The sequence below is a fragment of the Oncorhynchus gorbuscha genome, linkage group LG01 (genome assembly GCF_021184085.1).
Source record: "Oncorhynchus gorbuscha isolate QuinsamMale2020 ecotype Even-year linkage group LG01, OgorEven_v1.0, whole genome shotgun sequence".
Classification (NCBI taxonomy): Eukaryota; Metazoa; Chordata; class Actinopteri; order Salmoniformes; family Salmonidae; genus Oncorhynchus; species Oncorhynchus gorbuscha.
This window is the reverse complement of record NC_060173.1, coordinates 81,448,896-81,471,702: the sequence shown is the minus strand read 5'-3', so window position 1 is coordinate 81,471,702 and position 22,807 is coordinate 81,448,896.

The following is a 22,807-nucleotide window of genomic DNA, read 5'->3' as shown; positions in this document are numbered from 1 at the left end:
GAGTCTATTCATGCATGTCTCAAGGACTTCAGCCAATGTGGCAACACTGCTGTCCTCTCTCAACATTTTTTGGACAAAAAACCTTTACATAACTCACTGACAGTACAGTTGTTCAATAATAATTCCTGGAATAAAGATTGAACATGCAGTTGTATTAATATGTGTGTCCATTGTGTGTGTGTATATGTATGTGTCTGCATGTGTGCGTGTGCATTGGTGTGTGTTGTGCCAACTCTGTGTATAAGTGTGCGCTTTTATGTGTGTATACTTTTATGTTTATTCATCTTTGTGTGAATTTAAGCCGTTGGAGCAGAATGTTAATTACTGGCTTGGCAAGTCTAGTAGGGATTCAGGATGTCAGCGTACACCTTGCCAGCACATTTGCAACAGCTGGAAACAGCGGGTGTGATTTTTGTAGGGACTCATCCTGGCTTATGACTGCCAGTATGAGGGGAGTGACACGATCCCCTCTTATCCTCTCCCATTTATACTTCTCAAACTTAACATATGAACTATATTTGATGTCAAGCATCAAAATGGGACTTGGTGAAAGACAAAATACGACTATGTGCATTCATGTGTGTAAGAGGCGTTTTATGTTAGGAGTATTTTAGATATTTGATATCTTTCCAGGCTAGAGACTGTGTGATGTTTTCTATGTTGTCCTGTCTACATATCCTGTCATTTACTGTGACCACTGCTGGTTTCAATGCAACACATTCTCTGCCTTATATATTTACCATCTAAATGGTTCTCAAGGCCATGCTGTTCTATACTGTGGTTTGTACAGTAGCCAATAAGTAGCCCTTTTCTTATTTGTATTCTCAACTGTATTGCTCATGGTTCCCTACATATTTGTGCATTTCACATTAACCTTTGCCCTTGGGCTAGACCCATCCTCTGTTTATCAGTCCCTTCCCTAGCCTGATGGCTGCACAACACGTCAAGGGCATGTCCTTCTCCGTATCTTGGCCTGGAGTGCTGCCTGCCCCCATTTACAATCAGTGCCTATCACAGCCTGGCACGCTCGTTGGCCTGTGTAATTTAGGGTGACGATAAACAGGCAAAGTGATATAGGAGATCATGATCAAAGATTATTGTCCTTCCATGTACTGGAAAATGTGATAGAATGAGCAGATGGGAAATCTTGGCACTTACTAAAGCCCAAGAACAAGAAGCAGTTTGCATCTTAGAGGATTACAGCTCAGGGAATGTGTTTCATCTAGTCCTACAGGGGAGAATAAAGCTTCACTCTATCTGGGCTGTTGCTGTCTCTATGACAGATGAGAAGAAATCTATGCCAATTGCATTAGCAGATGATGCTACTTACATCATACTTAGCTGATAATAATAGTAGTCATTTTGTGTGCATGTGGATTTACATATACAATTAGCTGCTCCCATTTTTTGCCATCTGGTTGATTTGAAAATAATAGCCTTTGCTTTGTCACGGTCTAAAACAGAGCATGCAGTGGTGAATCTTCCTGAAATGATAGTCTTTGACCCAGAGTGATTGTGGTTCTTTCAGACAACCTTTTCTCTTTGATTTAACAGAGTCAGGAAAAAACAAGCTTCCAGAGAAGCCCTCGCTTTAAATTTGGTTCAAGGGATGTCAACACATACTCATACTATGCCCAACTTCCATGTTAGGCCGAGGGTGTAGAGTGGTTTCCTAAAAGCCTATTTTCATGTCTCTGTCTCTCTTCAGAGCGTGTTCTCGTGGAGAGAACTCAAAGGTACAGCGGGTTGAGACAGATGGTGGCAAAGTGTGTCTGCGGGGGTGGGTGTGTGTGTGGGGGGGGGTAAGGTGTGTATGGCTGAGACAAGCCGTCAGAACACAGTCTTGTTTCAGCCATCCAGTGTTTGTTTTTACCTGACTGGGCTTTTTGCCATTCATTCTATTGTCCTTACAGAGAGCTTCAGTCCTCATGGGTTCTCTGACATCTTGAACTCCTTGTTCTTGTTAGACACATTTATACCAACCACTCCCATCGTAAAGAAATGTGTTGTTGTTCTAACAGCGTCATTCAGATCTTGGAAAAGACTGGATTGGAGCAACAAGGACACGTGCTATTTCCATAAACTGCAGAAGCAAATAGGTCATGAGCGTGATTAATATACAAAATGCAGTATTTCAAAGAGTTGTAACCCGATGCCTCAGCACTGAATACATTTGACCATTCATCTCTTTCCTCATTAAAGATGCTTGGTAGCATTATTTGCTTACGGCCGTGTACCGTTGCACATAGCAAGTACATCAACTCAAGCGTGAAAGTTATTTTAAGTAGCTCACTTCATTTTAAATTAATATATCACAAAATAAGTACTACCAAGCCATAAGACAATAAGCCTAATTAGGAAGTTGATATAGAAAAACATAGTGGTATCTCTTCTTATTATCTTGTAGTGGTACATGGTACATTGAATACATTCAGTTTTAATCAACGTCATACGAATCACATTAAACCATGAGATTCAATCATCCCCTTACTGGAAACCACATTAATTTCAAGTGACCACATGCGAATACATGATTTAATGTGAAGTTAATTTGATAACGTGACAATGTGAAACAACATCCTGGTTTATTCCAGGGACGTCCCCAGGATATTCTTAGATCGTTGCGTCATGGTCCCCTGGAGGCTTTTGTCAAGTTGCAGTGAAAATACGGTAAATATACAACAAGTTACTGTATTGTTACAGCTAAATTCAGATGTTAATGTCAAAGGACTGTCAAAGGAAGGCTGATTTACTTAGGACTCAACCTCACTTGGGGATTTGAACTCACAACCTCATGGTTGCTATCTCCTGTAGAACTTGCTGCGCCACCAGGTTTGTGAATATAATGGAAATGGGCAAGAAAAGATTTCTGCACTTTACCTAAAGTAGCAGTAAAAATAAAGTACAGTGGCTCCAGAAAGTATTCACACCCCTTGACTGTTACAGCCTGAATGTAAAATGGATTAAATTGCGATTTTTTTTCTTGTCAGTAGCCAACACACAATACCACATATTGTCAAAGTGGAATTATGCTTTATATATACACAGTACCAGTCAAAAGTTTGGACACACCTACTCAATCCAGGGTTTTTTTTACATTATTTTTTAAAAACTATTTTCTACACTGTAGAATAATAGGGATGACATCAAAACTATGAAATCATGTAGTAACCAAAAAGTGTGAAACAAATCTAAATATAATTTATATTTGAGATTCTTCAAAGTAGCCACCCTTTGCCTTGATGACAGCTTCAAACACTCTTGGCATTCTCTCAACCAGCTTCATGAGGTAATCACCTGGAATGCATTTCAATTAAACAGGTGTGTCTTGTTAAAATGTATTTTGTGGAATTTCTTTCCTTAATGCGTTTGAGCCAATCTGTAAGGGTTTTCTTCTGGTGAAAGAGAGGCGGACCAAAATGCAGCGTGGTGGTTATTCATGTTTTTAATAAAGACGACTATACATGAACAGACTATACAAAACAAGAAAAGTGAAAACCTAAACAGTCCTATCTGGTGCAAACACAGAGACAGGAAAATCACCCACAAAATCCAAGGCTATTTGACCAAGAAGGAGAGTGATGGAGTGCTGCATCAGATGACCTGGCCTCCACAATCATCCGACCTTAACCCAATTAATATGGTTTGGGAGTTGGACCACAGAGTGAAGGAAAAGCAGTCAACAAGTGCTCAGCATATGTGGGAACTCCTTAAAGACAGTTGGAAAAGCATTTAATGTGAAGATGGTTAAGAGAATGCCAAGAGTGTGCAATGCTGTCATCAAGGCAAAGGGTGGCTACTTTGAAGAATCTAAAATCTAAAATATATTTTGATTTGATTAACACTTGTTTGGTTACTACATGATTCCGTAGTTGTTATTTCATAGTTGATATCTTCACTATTATTCTACAATGAGGAAAATATAGAAAAACCCTTGAATGAGCAGGTGTGTCCAAACATGTACTGTATATTAGTACTGTATATTTACGTACTGTATATTTTTTTACAAGTTAACACAAAATCAAAAAAATCTCTTGAGTCAGTAAATATTCTACCTCTTTAAGCGTAAAAATGTGCTTAACAAATCACATAATAAGTTGCATGGACTCACTCTTGTGTGCAACAGCCTTTTAAGATGAGCGAGGACCATTTTTTTTTCATGCGAATGATTTTATTTCTATTACATCATATTCGATGACTTTCATTCCATTCACTCAGCTCAATGTAACATCAATAGGTTTAAGCTACTACATGATACTCAAATTTCCCCTAACCCCATCATGAGGTTGCTGTAAAACTGTTCAGCTATTGTCTTCTCTGTCTTTGAGTCAACTACTTACCACATCCTATGCACAGCTGTGCTAGCTAGTTGTAGGTTATGCTTTCAGTACGATATTCATTCTCTGATCATATGATTGGGTGGGACAACATGTGCGTTCATGCTGCAAGAGCTCTGATAGGTCAAATCAAATCAAATGTTATTTGTCACATGCTCCGAATACAACAGGTATGTTGTTTTAAGAAAATACCAACAAAAAAAAAGTAAGAGATAAGAATAACAAATAACTGAAGGCAGCAGTAAATAACAATAGCAGGGCTATATGCAGGAGTACAGAGTCAATGTGTCAATGTCCGGGGGGCACCAGTGTCAAGGTAATTGAGGTAATTATGTACATGTAGGTACAGTTATAAAAGTGGCTATGCATAGATAATAACAGAGAGTAGCAGCAGCATGGGGGGGGGGGGGGCAATGCAAATCGTCTGGGTAGCCATTTGATTAGCTGTTCAGGAGTCTTATGGCTTGGGGGTAGAAGCTGTTTAGAAGCCTCTTGGACCTAGACTTGGCACTCCAGTACCGCTTGCCGTGCGGTAGCAGAGAGAACAGTCTATGACTAGGGTGGCTGGAGTCTATGACAAATATTAGGGCCTTCCTCTGACATCGCCTTGTATAGACGTCCTGGATGGCAGGAAGCTTGACCCCAGTGATGTACTGGGTCGTACACACTACACACGTACACACGTACACACGTACACACGTACACACTTGTGGTCGGAGGCTGAGCAGTTGCCAGACCAGGCAGTGATGCAACCCGTCAGGATGCTCTCGATGATGCAGCTGTAAAAACTTTTGTTGATCTGAGGACCCATGCCAAATCTTTTCAGTCTCCTGAGTTGGAATAGGTTTTGTCGTGCCCTCTTCACGACTGTCTTGGTGTGCTTGGACCATGTTAGTTTGTTGGTGATGTGGCTCTCAACCTGCTCCACTACAACCCTGTCGATGAGAATGGGGGTGTGCTCGGTCCTCCTTTTCCTGTAGTCCACAATCATCTCCTTTGTCTTGAACACGTTGAGGGAAAGGTTGTTGTCCTGGCACCACACGGTCATGTCCCTGACCACATCCCTATAGGCTGTCTCATCGTTGTCAGTGATCAGGCCTACCAGTGTTGTGTCATCAGAAAACCATGCAGTCATGAGTGAACAGGGAGTATAGGAGGGGATTGAGCATGCACCCCTGAGGGGCATCTGTGTTGAGCATCAGTGTGGCAGATGTGTTTTTATCTACCCTTATCACCTGGGGGCCGCCCGTCAGGAAGTTCAGGATCCAGTTGCAGAGGGAGGTGTTTAGTCCCAGGGTCCTTAGCTTTGAGGGCACTATGTTGTTGAACTCTGAGTTGTAGTCAATGAATAGCATTCTCACATAGGTGTTCCTTTTGTCCAGGTGGGAAAGGGCCGTGTGGAGTGCAATAGAGATTGCATCATCTGTGGATCTGTATGCAAATTGGAGTGAGTCTAGGGTTTCTGGGATAATGGTGTTGATGTAAGCCATGACCAGCCTCTCAAAGCATTTCATGGCTACAGACGTGAGTGCTACGGGTCGGTAGTCATTTAGGCAGGTTACCTTAGTGTTCTTGGGCAGAGAGACTATGGTGGTCTGCTTGAAACATGTTGGTATTACAGACTCAGACAGGTTGAAAATGTCAGTGAAGACACTTGCCAGTTGATCAGCATATGCTCGCAGTACATGTCCTGGTAATCCGTCTGGCCCTGCGACCTTGTGAATGTTGACCTGTTTAAAGGTCTAACTCACATTGGCTCTGGAGAGCATGATCACACAGTCGTCTGGAACAGCTGGTGCTCTCATGCATGTTTCAGTGTTACCTAACTCGAAGCAAGCATAGAAGTTATTTAGCTCGTCTGGTAGGCTTGTGTCACTGGGCAGCTCTCGGCTGTGCTTCCCTTTGTAGTCTGTAATAGTTTGCAAGCCCTGCCACATCTGACGAGCGTCGGAGCCAGTGTAATATGATTCGATCCTGTATTGACGCTTTGTCTGTTTGATGGTTCATCGGAGGACATAACGGGATTTCGTATACGCTTCCGGGTTAGAGTCCCGCTCCTTGAAAGCGGCAGCTCTACCCTTTAGCTCAGTGCAAATGTTGCCTTTAATACATGGCTTCTGGTTGGGGTATGTACGTACAGTCACTGTAGGGACGATGTCCTCAATGCACTTATTGATAAAGCCAGTGACTGATGTGGTGTACTCCTCAATGCTCGGAACATATTCCGGTCTGTGCTAGCAAAACAGTCCTGTAGGTTGGAGGATGTCCTCGGGAAATTGTCAAAATGACTGTGTGAATCTATGGAAGGGGTTGAGAACCATGAGCCTCCTAAGTTTTGTATTGAAGTCAATGTGACCAGAAGAGGACGGAAACTGGCTACACCATGGTGCAAACCTACAGAGTGCTGTTGAGGCTACTGTAGACCTTCATTGCAAAACAGTGTGTTTTAATCTATTATTTGGTGATGTGAAAATATTTAGTATAATTTTCCCTAAAAGGTCCTCCCCTCCTCCTCTGAGGAGCCCCACTGGTGTGCAATAATAGGGTTTAATATGATTTTTGAATGACTACCTCATTTCTGTACCCCACACAATTATCTGCAAGGTCAGTCAATCAAGCAGTGAATTTCAAACACCTATTCCACCACTAAGACCAGGGAGGTTTTCCAATGCCTCACAAAAAGGGCACCTATTGGTAGATGGGTAAAAATAAAATAAAAGCAGACATTGAACATCCCTTTGAGAAAAGTGAAGTTCGTAATTACACTCCGGATGGTGTATCAATACTCCAAGTCACTACAAAGATACAGGCATCGTTCCTAACTCAGTTGCTGGAAAGGAAGGAAACCGCTAAAGGCCAATGGTGACTTTCAAACAGTTACAGAGTTGAATGGCTGTGTTAGGAGAAAACTGAGGATGGGATCAACATTGAAGTTACTCCACAATAATAACCTAATTGACAGACTGAAAAGAAGGAAGTCTGTACAGAATACAAATATTCCAAAATATGCATCCTGTTTGCAACAAGGCACTAAAGCAATACTGCAAAAAAATTGCTAAGCAATTTACTTTTTGTCCTGAATACAAAGTATTATGTTTGGGCAAATCCAATACAACACATTACTGAGTACCACTCTCCATATTTTCAAGCATAGTGGTGGCTACATCATATTATGGGTATGCATGTAATCATTATGGACTGGGAAGTTTTTCAGGATAAAAAAGAAACAGAATGGAGCTAAGCACAGGGAAAATCCTAGAGGGAAACCTGGTTTGTTCTGCTTTCCACCAGACACTGGGAGATTACTTCACCTTTCAGCAGGACAATAACCTAAAACACAAGGCCAAGTCTATACTGGAGTTGCTTACCAAGAAGAATGTGAATGTTCCTGAGTGTCCGAGTTACAGTTTTGACTTAAATCTACTTGAAATATATGGCAACAACTGAAAATGGTTGTCTAGCAATGATCAACAACCAATTTGACAGAGCTTGAACATTTCTAAAAAAATAAAAAATAAAGGGCAAATGTTGCACAATCCATTTGTGGAAAGCTCTTAGAGACTTACCCAAAAAATAATCACAACTGTAATCGCTGCCAAAGGTGTTTCTACAAAATATTCACTGAGTGCTGTAAATACTAAATTAGATATTTCTGTATTTAATTTTCAATACATTTGTTACAATTTCTAAATGTTTTCACTTTGTCATTGTGGGGTATTGTGTGTAGATTGGTGATAATAATACAAATATTTAATCACTTTTTAATTCAGGCTGTAACACAACAAAGTGTGGAATACGTCAAGCGGTATGAATACTTTCTGAAGGCACTTTATAGACAACAACTTGAAGGTGTTATTTCTATAAAAAGACTGTATGCTGCTGTATTCAGATTTCAATTAGTGGGGTATACATTCATTATTTGGAGATTTGTAGTTGCAACCTCTTGGTTGCATCAATGTTTCTGCAGTGCCACCAGCTTCATACTTATTCACATATTCTAGCATATTTGGGCGCGTGGTCAAATATATCCCATGCAGCCTTGTTTACAAGTTGGAACACTGGAATGTGATATGTAATCTACACCTCGATAAGGTTAATAGAAATCCTCATTCTTTTCTTTAATGATTTTCAATTTGAGTGTCATTATTTCTATTGGTCTGTAGCCTACACTTTCTCGTTGTCACGCCCTGACCTTAGAGATCCTTTTTATGTCTCTATTTTGGTCAGGGCGTGAGTTGGGGTAGGCATTATATGCTTTGTGTTCTATGTTTTCTATTTCTTTGTGTTTAGCCGGGTGTGGTTCTCAATCAGGGACAGCTGTCTATCGTTGTCTCTGATTGGGAGCCATACTTAGGTACCCTTTTTTCCCACTTGTGGGTGTGGGAAGTTGTCTTTGTTTGTAGCATTATGGCCCTTAAGTTGTTTTTGTATGGTTATTGTTTTTGTCAGCGTCATCCAAAATAAAGGAATATGTATGCTTACTACGCTGCGCTTTGGTCCTCCTCATTCAAAGATCGTGACACTCGTTCTGTACTTCTAATGCGAGTAGGACGGGTGTGGCTTTGTGACAACGACCACACAAGCAGCGTTCACTGATTTGACAGCTCTAATACAGTGACTGCACCAAAATACCAGCTATGCGAGTGTCGCCTATCACATGTTTACGCTTGATCTGATTGAATCTAGGCCTTAATGTCAAGTGTCCCTGAACACGGATACTTTTTAGTTGGTGTCGTCAGATAATCGCACAATTATTGACTTGATTCCAGGTAACATTGAGCAATGTGCAGAAATGTATTCTTGTCAATACATCTGTGGCTGATCTCAGCCGTAGCCACAGACCTGGTGGTGAAGCAGGAAATTCAGGTTCCTGTCATCTAAGACGTTGTGAATTTAAATCCCAATTGTGTTGACCAATGTTGAGGTCAATTCGATGTAAGTTCCAGTCAATTCAAAAAGTTAAACAAATTCCCAACTTTCCAGTATTGAAAATATTTTATATAGAATTAGAAATTCTGTGTACTTCCTGAATACATTTTGTTGTATATTTACTGACAAAATACAGTTCAGCTGTAGAAGTACTTAAAAAGTAGTTTGCTCTTATTCCACCGCAACTCAGTAGCCGGTAACTTACCATAAAATTGTACAGGTATGTGCCATAAACACATCTAAACTAGGCTTTCTAATAAGGTTAAATGGAATTTCAAGTGAGGCATGCAAAGTTAATTTGCAGGACGGGCCAAAAAGTACCCATGTGCATTGCGATTGACAGTAAGTAAATAGCAAAACACTAATATAGTATCCTGTAGAAATGTACCGTATAATGACTGTAGAACTTACCACAAAATAAACACCAATGGCTAACAGTATAGATTCATGTTGAACCATATGATTTCACATGTGAAAAGGTGTTTTTGGAACACTTCACTTCATATGTGAAATTCCATGCGTTATCGCTGTTCAGCTAAATTCTGACCCAACCTGGGATTTGAACTCACGACCTTTGGACTCAGCAATAGAGTGCCATCTGTTATTCTGACTATTCTCTTATCATTGGTTTAAACAACTTAATTCAGTTGGTGGGGCATATTATTCTGTTTTAATGTTACTGTTTTTGTCACGGGATTCTTCCTGGGAAGGAGAGGCGGACCAAAATACAGCGTGGTTATGGTTGAACATCTTTAATAAAGACGATAACGTGAACAATATACATACTAAGAAACCGTGGACAAACCCAAAACAGCCCTATCTGGTGCAAAGACAGGAAACAATCACCCACGAAACCCAACACAAAACAGGCTAACTAAATATGGCTCCCAATCAGAGACAATGACTAACACCTGCCTCTGATTGAGAACCATATCAGGCCCAAACACAGAAACAGACAAACAAGACATCCAACATAGGATGCCCACTCAGATCACGCCCTGACCAAACAAAACATAGAAACATACAAAGCAAACTATGGTCAGGGTGTGACAGTTTTAATGTTACTCCTGAATCATTATGTTAACTACAAAACATTAGGAACATGTTCCTAATATTGAGTTGCACCCCCTTTTGCCTTCAGAACAGCCTCAATTGCGTCATGTTCTGTTATAATCTCTACCCGGCACAGCCAGAAGAGGACTGGCCACCCCACATAGCCCGGTTCCTCTCTAGGTTTCTTCCTAGGTTTTGGCCTTTCTAGGGAGTTTTTCCTAGACACCGTGCTTTTACACCTGCATTGTTTGCTGTTTGGGGTTTTAGGCTGGGTTTCTGTACAGCACTTTGAGATATCAGCTGATGTACGAAGGGCTATATAAATAAATTTGATTTGATTTGATTTGATTTGATCAGAGCATGGACTACAAGGTGTTGAAAGCGTTCCACAGGGATGCTGGCTCATGTTGACTCCAATGCTTCCTACAGTTGTGTCAAGTTGGCTGGATGTCCTTTGGGTGGTGGACCATTCTTGATACACACAGGAAACTGTTGAGCGTGAAAACCCCAGCAGTGTTGCAGTTCTTGACACACTCAAACCGGTGCCCTTGGTACCTTCTACCATAGCCCGTTGAAAGGCAATTCAATATGTGTCTTGCCCATTCATCCTGTGAATGGCACACACACACAATCCATGTCTCAATTGTCTCAAGGCTTAAAAACCCTTCTTTGTCTCCTTCCCTTCATCTATGCTGATTGAAGTGGATTGAACAAGTGACATCAATAAGGGATCATAGCTTTCACCTGGATTCACCTGGTCAGTCTATGTCATGGAAAGAGCAGGTGTTCCTAAAGGTTTGTACACTCAGTGTGTGATCATTTTTCTTGAGTGTATTTTTAAGTCCAAAGTGTAGGAATACAGGTGAATTCAGTTACTAACACAGACATGGTAGCATAGGAGGAAGATTGAAATGCTGTGAACAAGGAGGTTGTGAGTTCAAATCCCAGGTAACGACATGTTGAATCATAATGACTGTATGTTTAAACCTATTAAAATGTTGTCATGAAAGTTGAAAACACTGTATGTTAAAAGCACTGTGTGTCTATTATAACAACTCATTTTAGTTTGCAAGGCATAAAATGTGAAGTCTGATGTGAGAATATGTGTGAAATATCATTTACATTTACATTTAAGTCATTTAGCAGACGCTCTTATCCAGAGCGACTTACAAATATCACGTGAAGCGTTCCAAAACTCATGGCTTCACATCCTACAGTGTTTCTGAGTTGAGCATGCCATGCAAGAATTCACATTACCAGGTATCTCTGGAGCTTTTTCCTCCATCTCTATGCATGCATATTGCAGGTCAGCTAACTGTAGAAGATAATGAATGTGGTTCAGGTGGTTCTTTTGAAATGTGTGATATGAAATCAATCCCTCCAAACTGTTTTACAATATGGAATTCAGAAGGGCGTGGGGATAAATTATTCAGAGTCTCATTTTTAGATATTCAGAATGTTTGTAAATAATTCATGGTATCTTGAACATATGACAATACCTCAGTTTGTGTGGTTTCCATAACTATTTATAGACCCTTTTAATTCAGAAAATGATCATTTAACACACCGTAGCGCACAATTACATGTTTAATTAGTATGTCATGTAAATAAGACACAAACCACATCATAATTGTACTGTTTGAAACGGTTGAAAAAAAATATATATATATTTTCTGAAGTTGAGAAATGACTACCATATCCCCATTGTAAAAAAAGATTGTAATTAATAATAATGAACCTGATTTATATTTTGCTGTAGGTAAGTTGTAAATGCTGAAACGTTGCTGTACCAGTGCTGCTCCCACATGATGGAAATTGTAGAGCCATTCTTCCACAGGGAGAATTTTCCCATCGGTCATAACATAGTTAAACTGTTCGCCTAGCCATTGGCTACCCACATCAAAGGAAAATACAATATACAGGAAAACAGTCCGAGTTGAGATGGAGTGGTTGCTGTAGCAACCAATCCTACTCCTGGTAGTTTTTCTCATACTGGACTAGAATGACATGTTTTACATGGAATTACTGAAATGTCCAGTTTTTCTGTTTTGTACCATTGTAAATATTGGGCTCAATATTTTTTGTTAAATATTAACAACAAAGGCATCGCTCATGCTCCAAAGTGTCTTGTGACAAAATAGAGAAAATATGTTGGAAAAGCATTTAATGGTACCATTTTCATTATTCACTGAGTGTACAAAACATTAGGAACATCTGCTCTTTCCATGACATAGACTGACCAGGTGAATCCAGGTGAAAGCTACGATCCCTTATTGATGTCACTTGTTAAATCCACTTCAATCAAATGGGGAGGAGACAGGTTAAAGAAGGATTTTTAAGCCTTGAGACAATTGAGACATGGATTGTGTATGTGTGCCTTTCAGACACAACTTGGCACTACTGTAGGAAGTATTGGAGCCAACTTGGGCCAGCATCCCTGTGCAACACTTCCGACACCTTGTAGAGTCCATGTCCTGACAAATTGAGCTGTTCTGAGGGCAGAAGGTGTTCCTAATGTTTTGTCCACTCAGTGTATCTGTGCAAAAAAACATTAAGCTATAACCTTAAGAAATACTTGGACCCAAAGGTAGGCTAGTAGTACATATCAGTTATAAATCCCAGTGTGCTGAACTTGAAATATATATATTTCATTAGCCTCTACGGATGGCTCACTTCCGACAACATCAATGTTTGAACAGAATGTTTTCATGCATACATGAATATGAATATGAGTTTATTTCCACCAATTTTTCATATTTGATTTTTTTTACCAGAGATTATAGCTTATGGGTTCCCTCGTGTGTGTCAAATATTACCGTTCTCTGATTTTTTTATTAATAGATTTTAAAAAAACATTTAAATGCTATATTTCCATTGTTTTTTATCCTATATATTTGACTCTGCTGTGGTTGTCTCACCTAGCTTTCTTAAGATGAATGCACTTACTCTGCATCGCTCTGGACAAGAGCATCTGCTAAATGACTAAAATGTCAAACGTACATGTATTACATACAGATCACACTACTGTGCTTAATATTTTTTCACATTTTTAAATATTGATGTCAGATATGTATCATTTGTACATTTCTTTATTACAAATGTAGTTATTTGCTACATTAGACCATGTAAAACCTAGTACTACTTATTTATCTGAGAGTGAGGTGGATATACAGTATAGCATTTAGCAAAAAAACGTCATTACAGTATTTGTCTCTCTTCAATGAAACCAATCAAGTGACACACCAATCAATTTCACAAGTTCGTTAAACAATAAAAGGTCTAAATGGATATACAGCGTTTTGGAATGAAACGCTTCATATGTCCCTGAGGCAGTCCCAAGAGAGCAGATGATTGTGCATTGCCATGCTACAGGACGACTACAACATCAAATATTCACCACAGCACTTGGAATAGGAGACATCCATGAAAGTATGAGATTTATAATTAAGCAGTACGGATTAAAGCAGGGATGGAGCTTAATCAACAGCAGGATGAGTTGATAAGCGTTAAACCACTAAGACACAAATGATGAAAACTCCTTCTGATCAGGAGAAGGCCCCACAATGCATCACTCCTCAAGAATGAGGTCAACCATTTTGAGTCACAGAATGGTTCCTCACAGTCAAGTGAGTCAATTAAATATGCCATTGTGCCGTCTGTAGAAAAACATTTCAGTTGACACATTGCTTACACACTGTAGAGTTCCATGTATACTATTCTATAGCCAGATGCTATGTTGCAGCTCGACTCACATAGAATGTTTCTCACCGAGCTGATGAACCTTGCTTTGTCATGTTTTTTCTCTCACAACATTCATGAAATGGTATGTGAAGCACAATGTTTTCCAACGTCAAGGCGATGTGAATGTACTGTAAGTGCATTCATTATTCATGACCTGAAGTTGGAACATTGGAAAGATTTTAACTTTCCAGCGCATCAGACGTCTGCTTCCTGTGCAACAATATGCCTCTTGCAGACCTAGTAAAGTAAGGATAGAATACATTTAGCCTACCAGGATGCTACATGTGTGAATATGAAACAGTATAGCTGAGTATGTATTTACAATTGACCTTCGGCTGTCATTGCATTGTCTTCCTGTAGGGTTGTTCCACTTTGTGTTTCAATTCCATAATCCAACACAATTAAATCACAATGCAGCTCTTAACCTACATTTGCAGGAGGGGACACATGGGGCAAAGGAGTTTGCATAATATATTCCCAATAATGGCATGAGTGTATTGCAGTAAGGGAAAGAGAGATCAGGAGAAGAAGCCTACATGCTCTGCTCTACTTTGCTCTATTCAAACCTTGGCACTACTTAGCTCCCTTGATATGTCTGGTGAGCTGACAACAATCCTGTACGGAGTCCTGATGATCACTGTGACCAAATGGTGAGTCTTGCGGGGGGGGTGATACGTCAACACAGTTATGCAACACCGAGATCCTTGCAATTGCACAAGTGTCAGTTTGAACATTACTCACAGAGACACAATGAGGCTAATTAATCTACATGTAAGTACATTGTTTTTCAAAACCCCCAGCTCCATACATCAGCGATTAATATTCACTATGATTCACTGTGCAAACCATCTCTTGAGCTATGGCACCTAATTATTTCAACAGTTCATTTTTGCTATTGCCTCTGCTTGTAAGCTACCAACGGAAAGCTTTAGTTATTGGCTGTGTTAGAGTACATTGTGACTATGTCATTCCTTCTTCTTTGGTTGTTGATTTTGTGAAGCACCATGGATATAGCCAGTGTGTTTCATGTTTACCATCTGTACAAGATGTATGCTCTGTGAATCTGCCACCTGGTGGTGGCATCGACGTATTTGCCATGGGATGATTGGGTTGTTGTTGCATTAACATGATCCGTTCATAATGTCAACATGCGTTAAGTAGCCTGTGATAACTCAACAAAGCATGGAGTCACACAAATTGTGGGAGGCAATAACGGTATATCTGCATGATTACTATGCTCCTTTGACAACAAATCTTACCATGTCTCCTTTCTGCTCACACCATGGCACTCGATGTCGCCTTCCAACCGCTGTTGCATAGTCAGCTTCGCAATGGAAATGCTCAAATCCATCTTAAATTGACTGACAGAACATAATGTTAAGCGCTTTCATTTTTTTTTCTTCACGTCAAAAGAACTTCAAATACTGAGAGGAACGTATGCAAGTGTATCATACCCTCTATTCTTCCGAAGGTGAAGAGGTTTCAGCTCCCTATTCATAGAGAGGGTGAGGAGGTTTCAGCTCCCTATTCATAGAGAGGGTGAGGAGGTTTAACAAACGGAATATGCAACTATTTAAAGCCTGCAGATGTGGGTTTAGTTTAGGTAAAGAATGGTTTATCGGCAATTGCTGGCTTCACAGGTGTAGAATGCTATCACTCTCACGTTGTAATGTCCATGGAGTGGTTGGTTCAGGAGAGGTGCTGAGTGGACTACTAAACACATGGATCCACACTCATGGATGAATGCCACTTAGGGGACAGGAAATGGTGTTAGGCGGGGAAGGCACTGGCGAAGGATAGCTAATACCATTACGCCTATGTCACAAAGTCATTGACGATGATGCAGGCCTTTTATCAGTCACTCTGCAGGACAATACATGTTAAATGCTGCATACCCTCCAGACTTTCAGGGTAATATAATGTATGTCGAAGATTCCAAGTTTTAAATTGAAAAAGGGTAGAAATGGTAATGCTGGTTTTGTTCTTATGCACCAACTGGAGAAATCAGTCAAAAGATTGGTTTAGAACAGCTATTATAGAGATTCAAAGTGAACTGTCGTGTCAGACAGTAACAAGTCTGTTGTGGAGAGGCCTTGAGGAATTGTTGCTGCACACACAGGCCACATTCAAGCTGGTACTGGATTAGCTTTGAGGCTGAGCAAAATGCGAGAGAATTGAAATGCAAATGAGAAGGGGATTACTGAGAGAGAGCATTCACTCCACTAGCATCTCTTCAGTCAACTGGTACCGTGTTTCAGAATTAGTTCTTTCCTCAAACATATTTAATTGCAGATCTATTCACAGTTAGTCATTCACCTTCTGTCATCGAAGTCAATTGGTAAATTACCTTGTCTCACGCTTGTCTGCAATGTGTAATGAGATAAACAAGTACTTGACTCTAGACTTTGTGTAGCATGACCTTGTTTATCATATTCCCTATACCATAATCATCCAAATACACAATCTATCCTTCCTCACATTCTTCCATATCTTCTCCACTCAATAAAATGCCTTCTGACAGCAAGACCCCATCCCTACTTAACCTCAACTCCAAAAGACTAATAATAGTGTTGACAAATCAACAACAACAGAGATAATGTTTTCTCCATCCAGAGTTCTGGGGTTTGTTTGGCCATGGCCGTCCCGTGAGCTGTACATGAATCCAAAGAAAATGGAGAAAAATGAGGAACTGAGTCATCTCCCCTTCAAAAGAATGCTTCCTGCACACCCCAACACTGTGAAATCTCTAGCTGCAGGCATGAGGTTGACTTCAAAGTGCTCAACTGTGAATTTACTTTGATCCGTTTTCAGATTTGGAGTGAAGAGGAAAGGTTGTGAATTGTTATTTTAACACAATTATGTTTTTCTGCAATATAAACATTTGTTTGTTTTGCTGGAATATACTCTATTTTTATGATGATTCAGTATAGCAAACGGAAAAGGTTTTCTTACTAATTACTGAGGTTGTCTACATGCATTGGTTTTCCACTGCACCACTCTTTCATGCCACTGGAGACGAAATACATAAGGTATGAGAACTGGGATGACATACTGTACATGTGTATTTAATTCTTTGTTATTTAAATGCTTGTTTTCCGTGTATTTGAGTATTTTCAAATAATGTGGCCTGAATAAACTACTTCTATTGGAAGTATTTGAAAGTATTTTTAAATCATTTCTAGAAACATTGCCTATTTGAAACTATTTTCAAATACTTATTTCAAATAATATTTTAAAATGCTATGGTTAAATGCATAGGATGGTATTTATGAGTCAGTGTATTTGAGTATTTCCAAATACATTCCAATATTCAACAATAAATTCAACGAAAAATCTAAAAAACGTACTTTCAAAAAAGTGAAAATATTGAAATTCCCTAAATATACTGAACGAAAATACAACATGCAACAATTTCAACGATTTTACTGAGTTACAGTTCATATAAGGATATCAGTCAATTGAAATAAATTCATTAGGCCCTAATCCATGGATTTCACATGACTGGGCAGGGAGGGCACACAGTGGATTGCGAAAGTATTCACCTCCCTTTGAATTTTCAATATGTTGTTGCCTTACAACCTGGAATAAGAAAATTGTAGAGCCACCTTTTGCAGCAATTACAGCTGCAAGTCTCTTGGGGTATGTCTCTATAAGCTTGGCACATCTAGCCACTGAGATGTTTGCCCATTCTTCAAGGCTGGTGTACAGCAATACAGCATTACCACAGATTCTCAATTGGATTGAGGTCTGGGCTTTGACTAGGCCATTCCAAGACATTTAAATGTTTCCCCTTAAACCACTCAAGTGTTGCTTTAGCAGTATGCTTGGGGTCATTGTCCTGCTGGAAGGTGAACCTCCGTCCCAGTCTCAAATCTCTGGAAGACTGAAACAGGTTTCCCTCAAGAATTTCCCTGTATTTAGCGCCATCCATCATTCCTTCAATTCTGACCAGTTTCCCAGTCCCTGCCGATGAAAAACATCCCCACAGCATGATGCTGCCACCACGATGCTTCACTTCACTGGGGATGGTATTCACGAGGTGATGAGAGGTGTTGGGTTTGCACCAAACAGCTTTTTCCTTAATGGCCAAAAAGCTCAATTTTAGACCAGAGTACCTTCTTCCGTATGTTTGGGGAGTCTCCCAAATGCCTTCTGGTGAACACCAAACGTGTGTGCTTATTTTTTTCTTTCAGCAATGATGATTTTTTTTCTGACCACTCTTCCGTAAAGCCCAGCTCTGTGGAGTGTACAGCTTAAAATGGTCCTGTGGACAGATACTCCAATCTCTGCTGTGGAGCTTTGCAGCTCTTTCAGGGTAATCTTTGGTCTCAGGGTTATCTTTGGTCTCTCTGATTAATGCCCTCCTAGCCTGGTACTTGAGTTTTGGTGGGCGGCCCTCTCTTGGCAGGTTTGTTGTGGTGCCAGATTCTTTTCATTTTTTAATAACGGATTTAATGGTGCTCCTTGGGATGTTCAAAGTTTCAGATAATGTTTTATAACCCAACCTTGATCTGTACTTCTCCACAACTTTGACCCTGACCTGTTTGGAGAGCTCCTTGGTCTTCAAGGTGCCGCTTGCTTGGTGGTGCCCCTTGCTTAGTGGTGCCCCTTGCTTAGTGGTGTTGCAGACCCTTTTAGAACCGGTGAATATATACTGAGATCATGTGACACTTAGATTGCACACTGGTGGGCTTTATTTGTGGCGGCAGGTAGCCTAGTGGTTAGAGTGTTGGACTTGTAAACGAAAGGTTGCAAGATCAAATCCCTGAGTTGACAAGGTAAAAATGTGTTGTACTTATCCTGAACAAGGCAGTTAACCCACTCTTCCTAGGCTGTCATTGAAAATAAGAAATTGTTCTTAACTGACTTGCCCAGTTAAATAAAATAATCCACCCTGAACAACTCCCCTCCCTTTACTAATTATGTGACTTCTGAAGGTGATTGGTTATGCCAGATCTTATTTAGGGGCTTCATAGCAAAATGGTAAATATACACACACTAATTTTACGTTTTTTTTTTAAATTGCATTTTTTTTTTTCACTTCACCAATTTCGACTATTATGTGTATGTCCATTACATGAAATCCAAATAAAAATCTATTTAAATTACAGGTTGTAATGCAATAAAAGTGGAATAACACCAAGGGGGATGAATACTTATGCAAGGCACTGCAGGCCCATCCACTGGGGAGCCAAGACCAACCGCTGGGAGCCAGGCCCAGCTGATCAGATCAAGTTTTTCCCCACAAAAGCTCTTTACTAAAGACAGAAATACTCCTGTTTCAAATACATATGCTAGTAGACTATGTAAGGGATATTCAGTGATATCTTCTGGAAACAAAGCTTGTATTATAAGGAGGATGGGATCCACCCAAATAATTTGGGTTCCTGGATTCTTTCACAGCATTATAAGGCTGCATTGAAACAATGACTTATCAATGACCCAAGCCCAGCTCATTTAATCCCTACAATTGTGCTGCTGAGCTGTCATAATGCTTCAGCAAATGTACATTATCCAAGGGGCGCTGGAAGACAAAATGTAAGTAACCTCATTTATGTCCCTCTTACTGCCCTGAATGCCTTTGCTGATCCTTCAGCTATTGTATTCAGTAATCATATGCCTATGAACCAGAGTTATACTGTTAGCACTGAGGTGGTGTGCAGCTCACCCTGCACTAAGATAAATAACCCGAGTGTGTCAACCTCTGCTAAGCTTCCCAGTAAAAAAAGAAAAACAATCAAGTATCCCAGAAAAGTGTTAAAAATAGCCCACGTTAACAAATGTATCTTATTTTTTTACCTTTATTTAACTAGGAAATTCAGTTAAGAACAAATTCTTATTTTCAATGATGGCCTAGGAACAGTGGGTTAACTGCCTGTTCAGGGGCAGAACGACAGATTTGTACCTTGTTAGCTCGGGGGTTTGAACTTGCAACCTTCCAGTTACTAGTTCAAAACTCTAACCACTAGGCTACCCTGCCACCCCAATGAAACAAGGTTCACGAAACCAATCATTTGCTAGCAACAGATGGCATTCATATTCTGACTTACCGTACTCTGAAACTCACTTAAATAATACCTTTGATGATACAGTGGTAGCAATACATGGTTATAACATCTACAGAAAAGACAGAAATGCCAAAGGTGGAGTTGTGGCTGTTTATATTCAGAACCACATTCATGTGAAGCTTAGAGAGGATCTCATTTTAAAAACTGTTGAAGTAATATGGCTACAGGTTCATCTGCCTCACCTAAAGCCCATTCTGGTGGGAAGCTGCTATAGACCACCAAGTGCTAACAGTCAGGATATGGATAACATGTGTGAAATGCTTGATAATGTATGTGATATCAATAGAGAGGTATGTTTTCTGGGTTATTTAAATAACAAGTGCCTGCAACCCGGTCCGGGTTATCAATCAACCAACCAGGGTAGTTACAAACAGCACCGGAATGAAATCATTTGCATGTACTGATCACATCTTTACTCATGCTGCAGAAATTTGTTTGAAAGCACTATCCAAATCAATCGGATGTAGTGATCAAATCAAAGTTTATTTGTCATGTGCGCCGAATACCGTGAAATGCTTACTTGCAGGCTCTAACGAATAGTGCAAAAAAGGTATTAGTTGAACAATAGGTAAGTTAAGAAATAAAAACAGTAAAAAGACAGTGAAAAATAACAGTAGCGAAGCTATAAAAGTAGCGAGGCTACATACAGACACCGGTTAGTCGGGTTGATTGAGGTAGTATGTACATGTAGATATGGTTAAAGTGACAATGCATATATGATGAACAGAGAGTAGCAGTAGCGTAAAAGAGGGGTTGGCGGGTGGTGGGTGGGACACAATGCAGATAGCCCAGTTAGCCAATGTGTGGGAGCACTGGTTGGTCGGGCCAATTGAGGTAGTATGTACATGAATGTATAGTTAAAGTGACTATGCATTAAATGATAAACAAAGAGTAGCAGCAGCGTAAAAGAGGGGTTGGGGGAGCACACAATGAAAATAGTCCGGGCAGCCATTTGATTACCTGTTCAGGAGTCTTATGGTTTGGGGGTAAAAACTGTTGAGAAGCCTTTTTGTCCTAGACGTGGCACTCTGGTACTGCTTGCCATGCAGTAGTAGAGAGAACAGTCTATGACTGAGGTGGCTCGGGTCTTTGATCATTTTTAGGGCCTTCCTCTGACACCGCCTGGTGGAGAGATCCTGGATGGCAGCCAGCTTAGCCCCAGTCATGTACTGGGCCGTACACATTACCCTCTGTAGTGCCTTGCGGTCGGAGGCCGAGCTTTAGCTGTACCAGGCAGTGATGCAACCAGTCAGGATGCTCTCAATGTTGCATCTGTAGAACCTTTTGAGGATCTCAGGACCGATGCCAAATCTTTTCAGTTTCCTGTAGGGGGAATAGGCTTTGTCGTGCCCTCTTCGCGACTGTCTTGGTATGTTTGGACCTTTCTAGTTTGTTGGTGATGTGGACACCAAGGAACTTGAAGCTCTCAACCTGCTCCACTACAGCCCCGTCGATGAGAATGGGTGCGTACTCTGTCTTTCTTTTCCTGTAGTCCACAATCATCTCCTTAATCTTGGTTACGTTGAGGGATAGGTTGTTATTCTGGCACCACCCGGCCAGGTCTCTGACCTTCTTCCTATAGGCTGTCTCGTTGTTAACGGTGATCAGGCCTACCACTGTTGTGTCAACTGAAAACTTAATGATGGTGTTGGAGTTGTGCTTGGTCATGCAGTCGTGATTGAACAGAGAGTACAGGAGGGGACTGAGCACGCACACCTGGGAGGCTTCAGTGTTGAGGATCAGGGTGGCAGATGTGTTGCTACCTACCCTCACCACCTGGGGGCGGCCCGTCAGGATGTCCAGGATCCAGTCCCTCAAAGCTTATCACTAAGCTAAGGATCCTGGGACTAAACACCTCCTTCTGCAACTGGATCCTGGACTTCCTGACGGGCCGCCCCCAGGTGGTGAGGGTAGGTAGCAACACATCTGCCACGCTGATTCTCAACACTGGAGCCTCCCAAGGGTGCGTGCTCAGTCCCCTCCTGTACTCCCTGTTCACCCATGGGTCTTGTGTTTCTGGGATCACAATATAGTAGCCATATCTAGGAAAACCAACGTTCCAAAGGCTGGGCCTAATATAGTGTACAAGAGGTCATACAATAAGTTTTGTAGCGATTCCTATTTTGTTGATGTAAAGTATATTTGTTTGTCCGTGGTGTGTAATGAGGAGCAACCAGACACTGCACCTGACACATTTATTAAATTGCTTATCCCAGTTACTAATAAACATACACCCATTAAGAAAATGACTGTAACAACTGTTAAATCCCTGTGGATTGATGAGGAATTGAAAATCTGTATGGTTGATAGGGATGAGGCAAAATAAATGGCAAATAGGTCTGGCTGTACAACCGATTGGCAAACGTACTGCAAATTGAGAAATAGTGTGACTAAACTTAAACTGAATAAAAAGAAGAAGAAACTATAATATGAAACAAAGATAAATGACAAAGAATGATAGTAAAAAGCTTTGGTGCACCTTCAATGAAATTTTGGGCAAAAAGGCAAACTCCGCTCCATCATTCATTGAATCAGATAGCTAATTTATCACAAAACCCACTGATGTTTCCAACTACTAAGATTAGCAAACGTAGGTATGACATGCCAGCAACAAACACTGACACTAGACATCCAAATATATCTGACCAAATTATCAAAGACAAGCATTATAATTTTGAG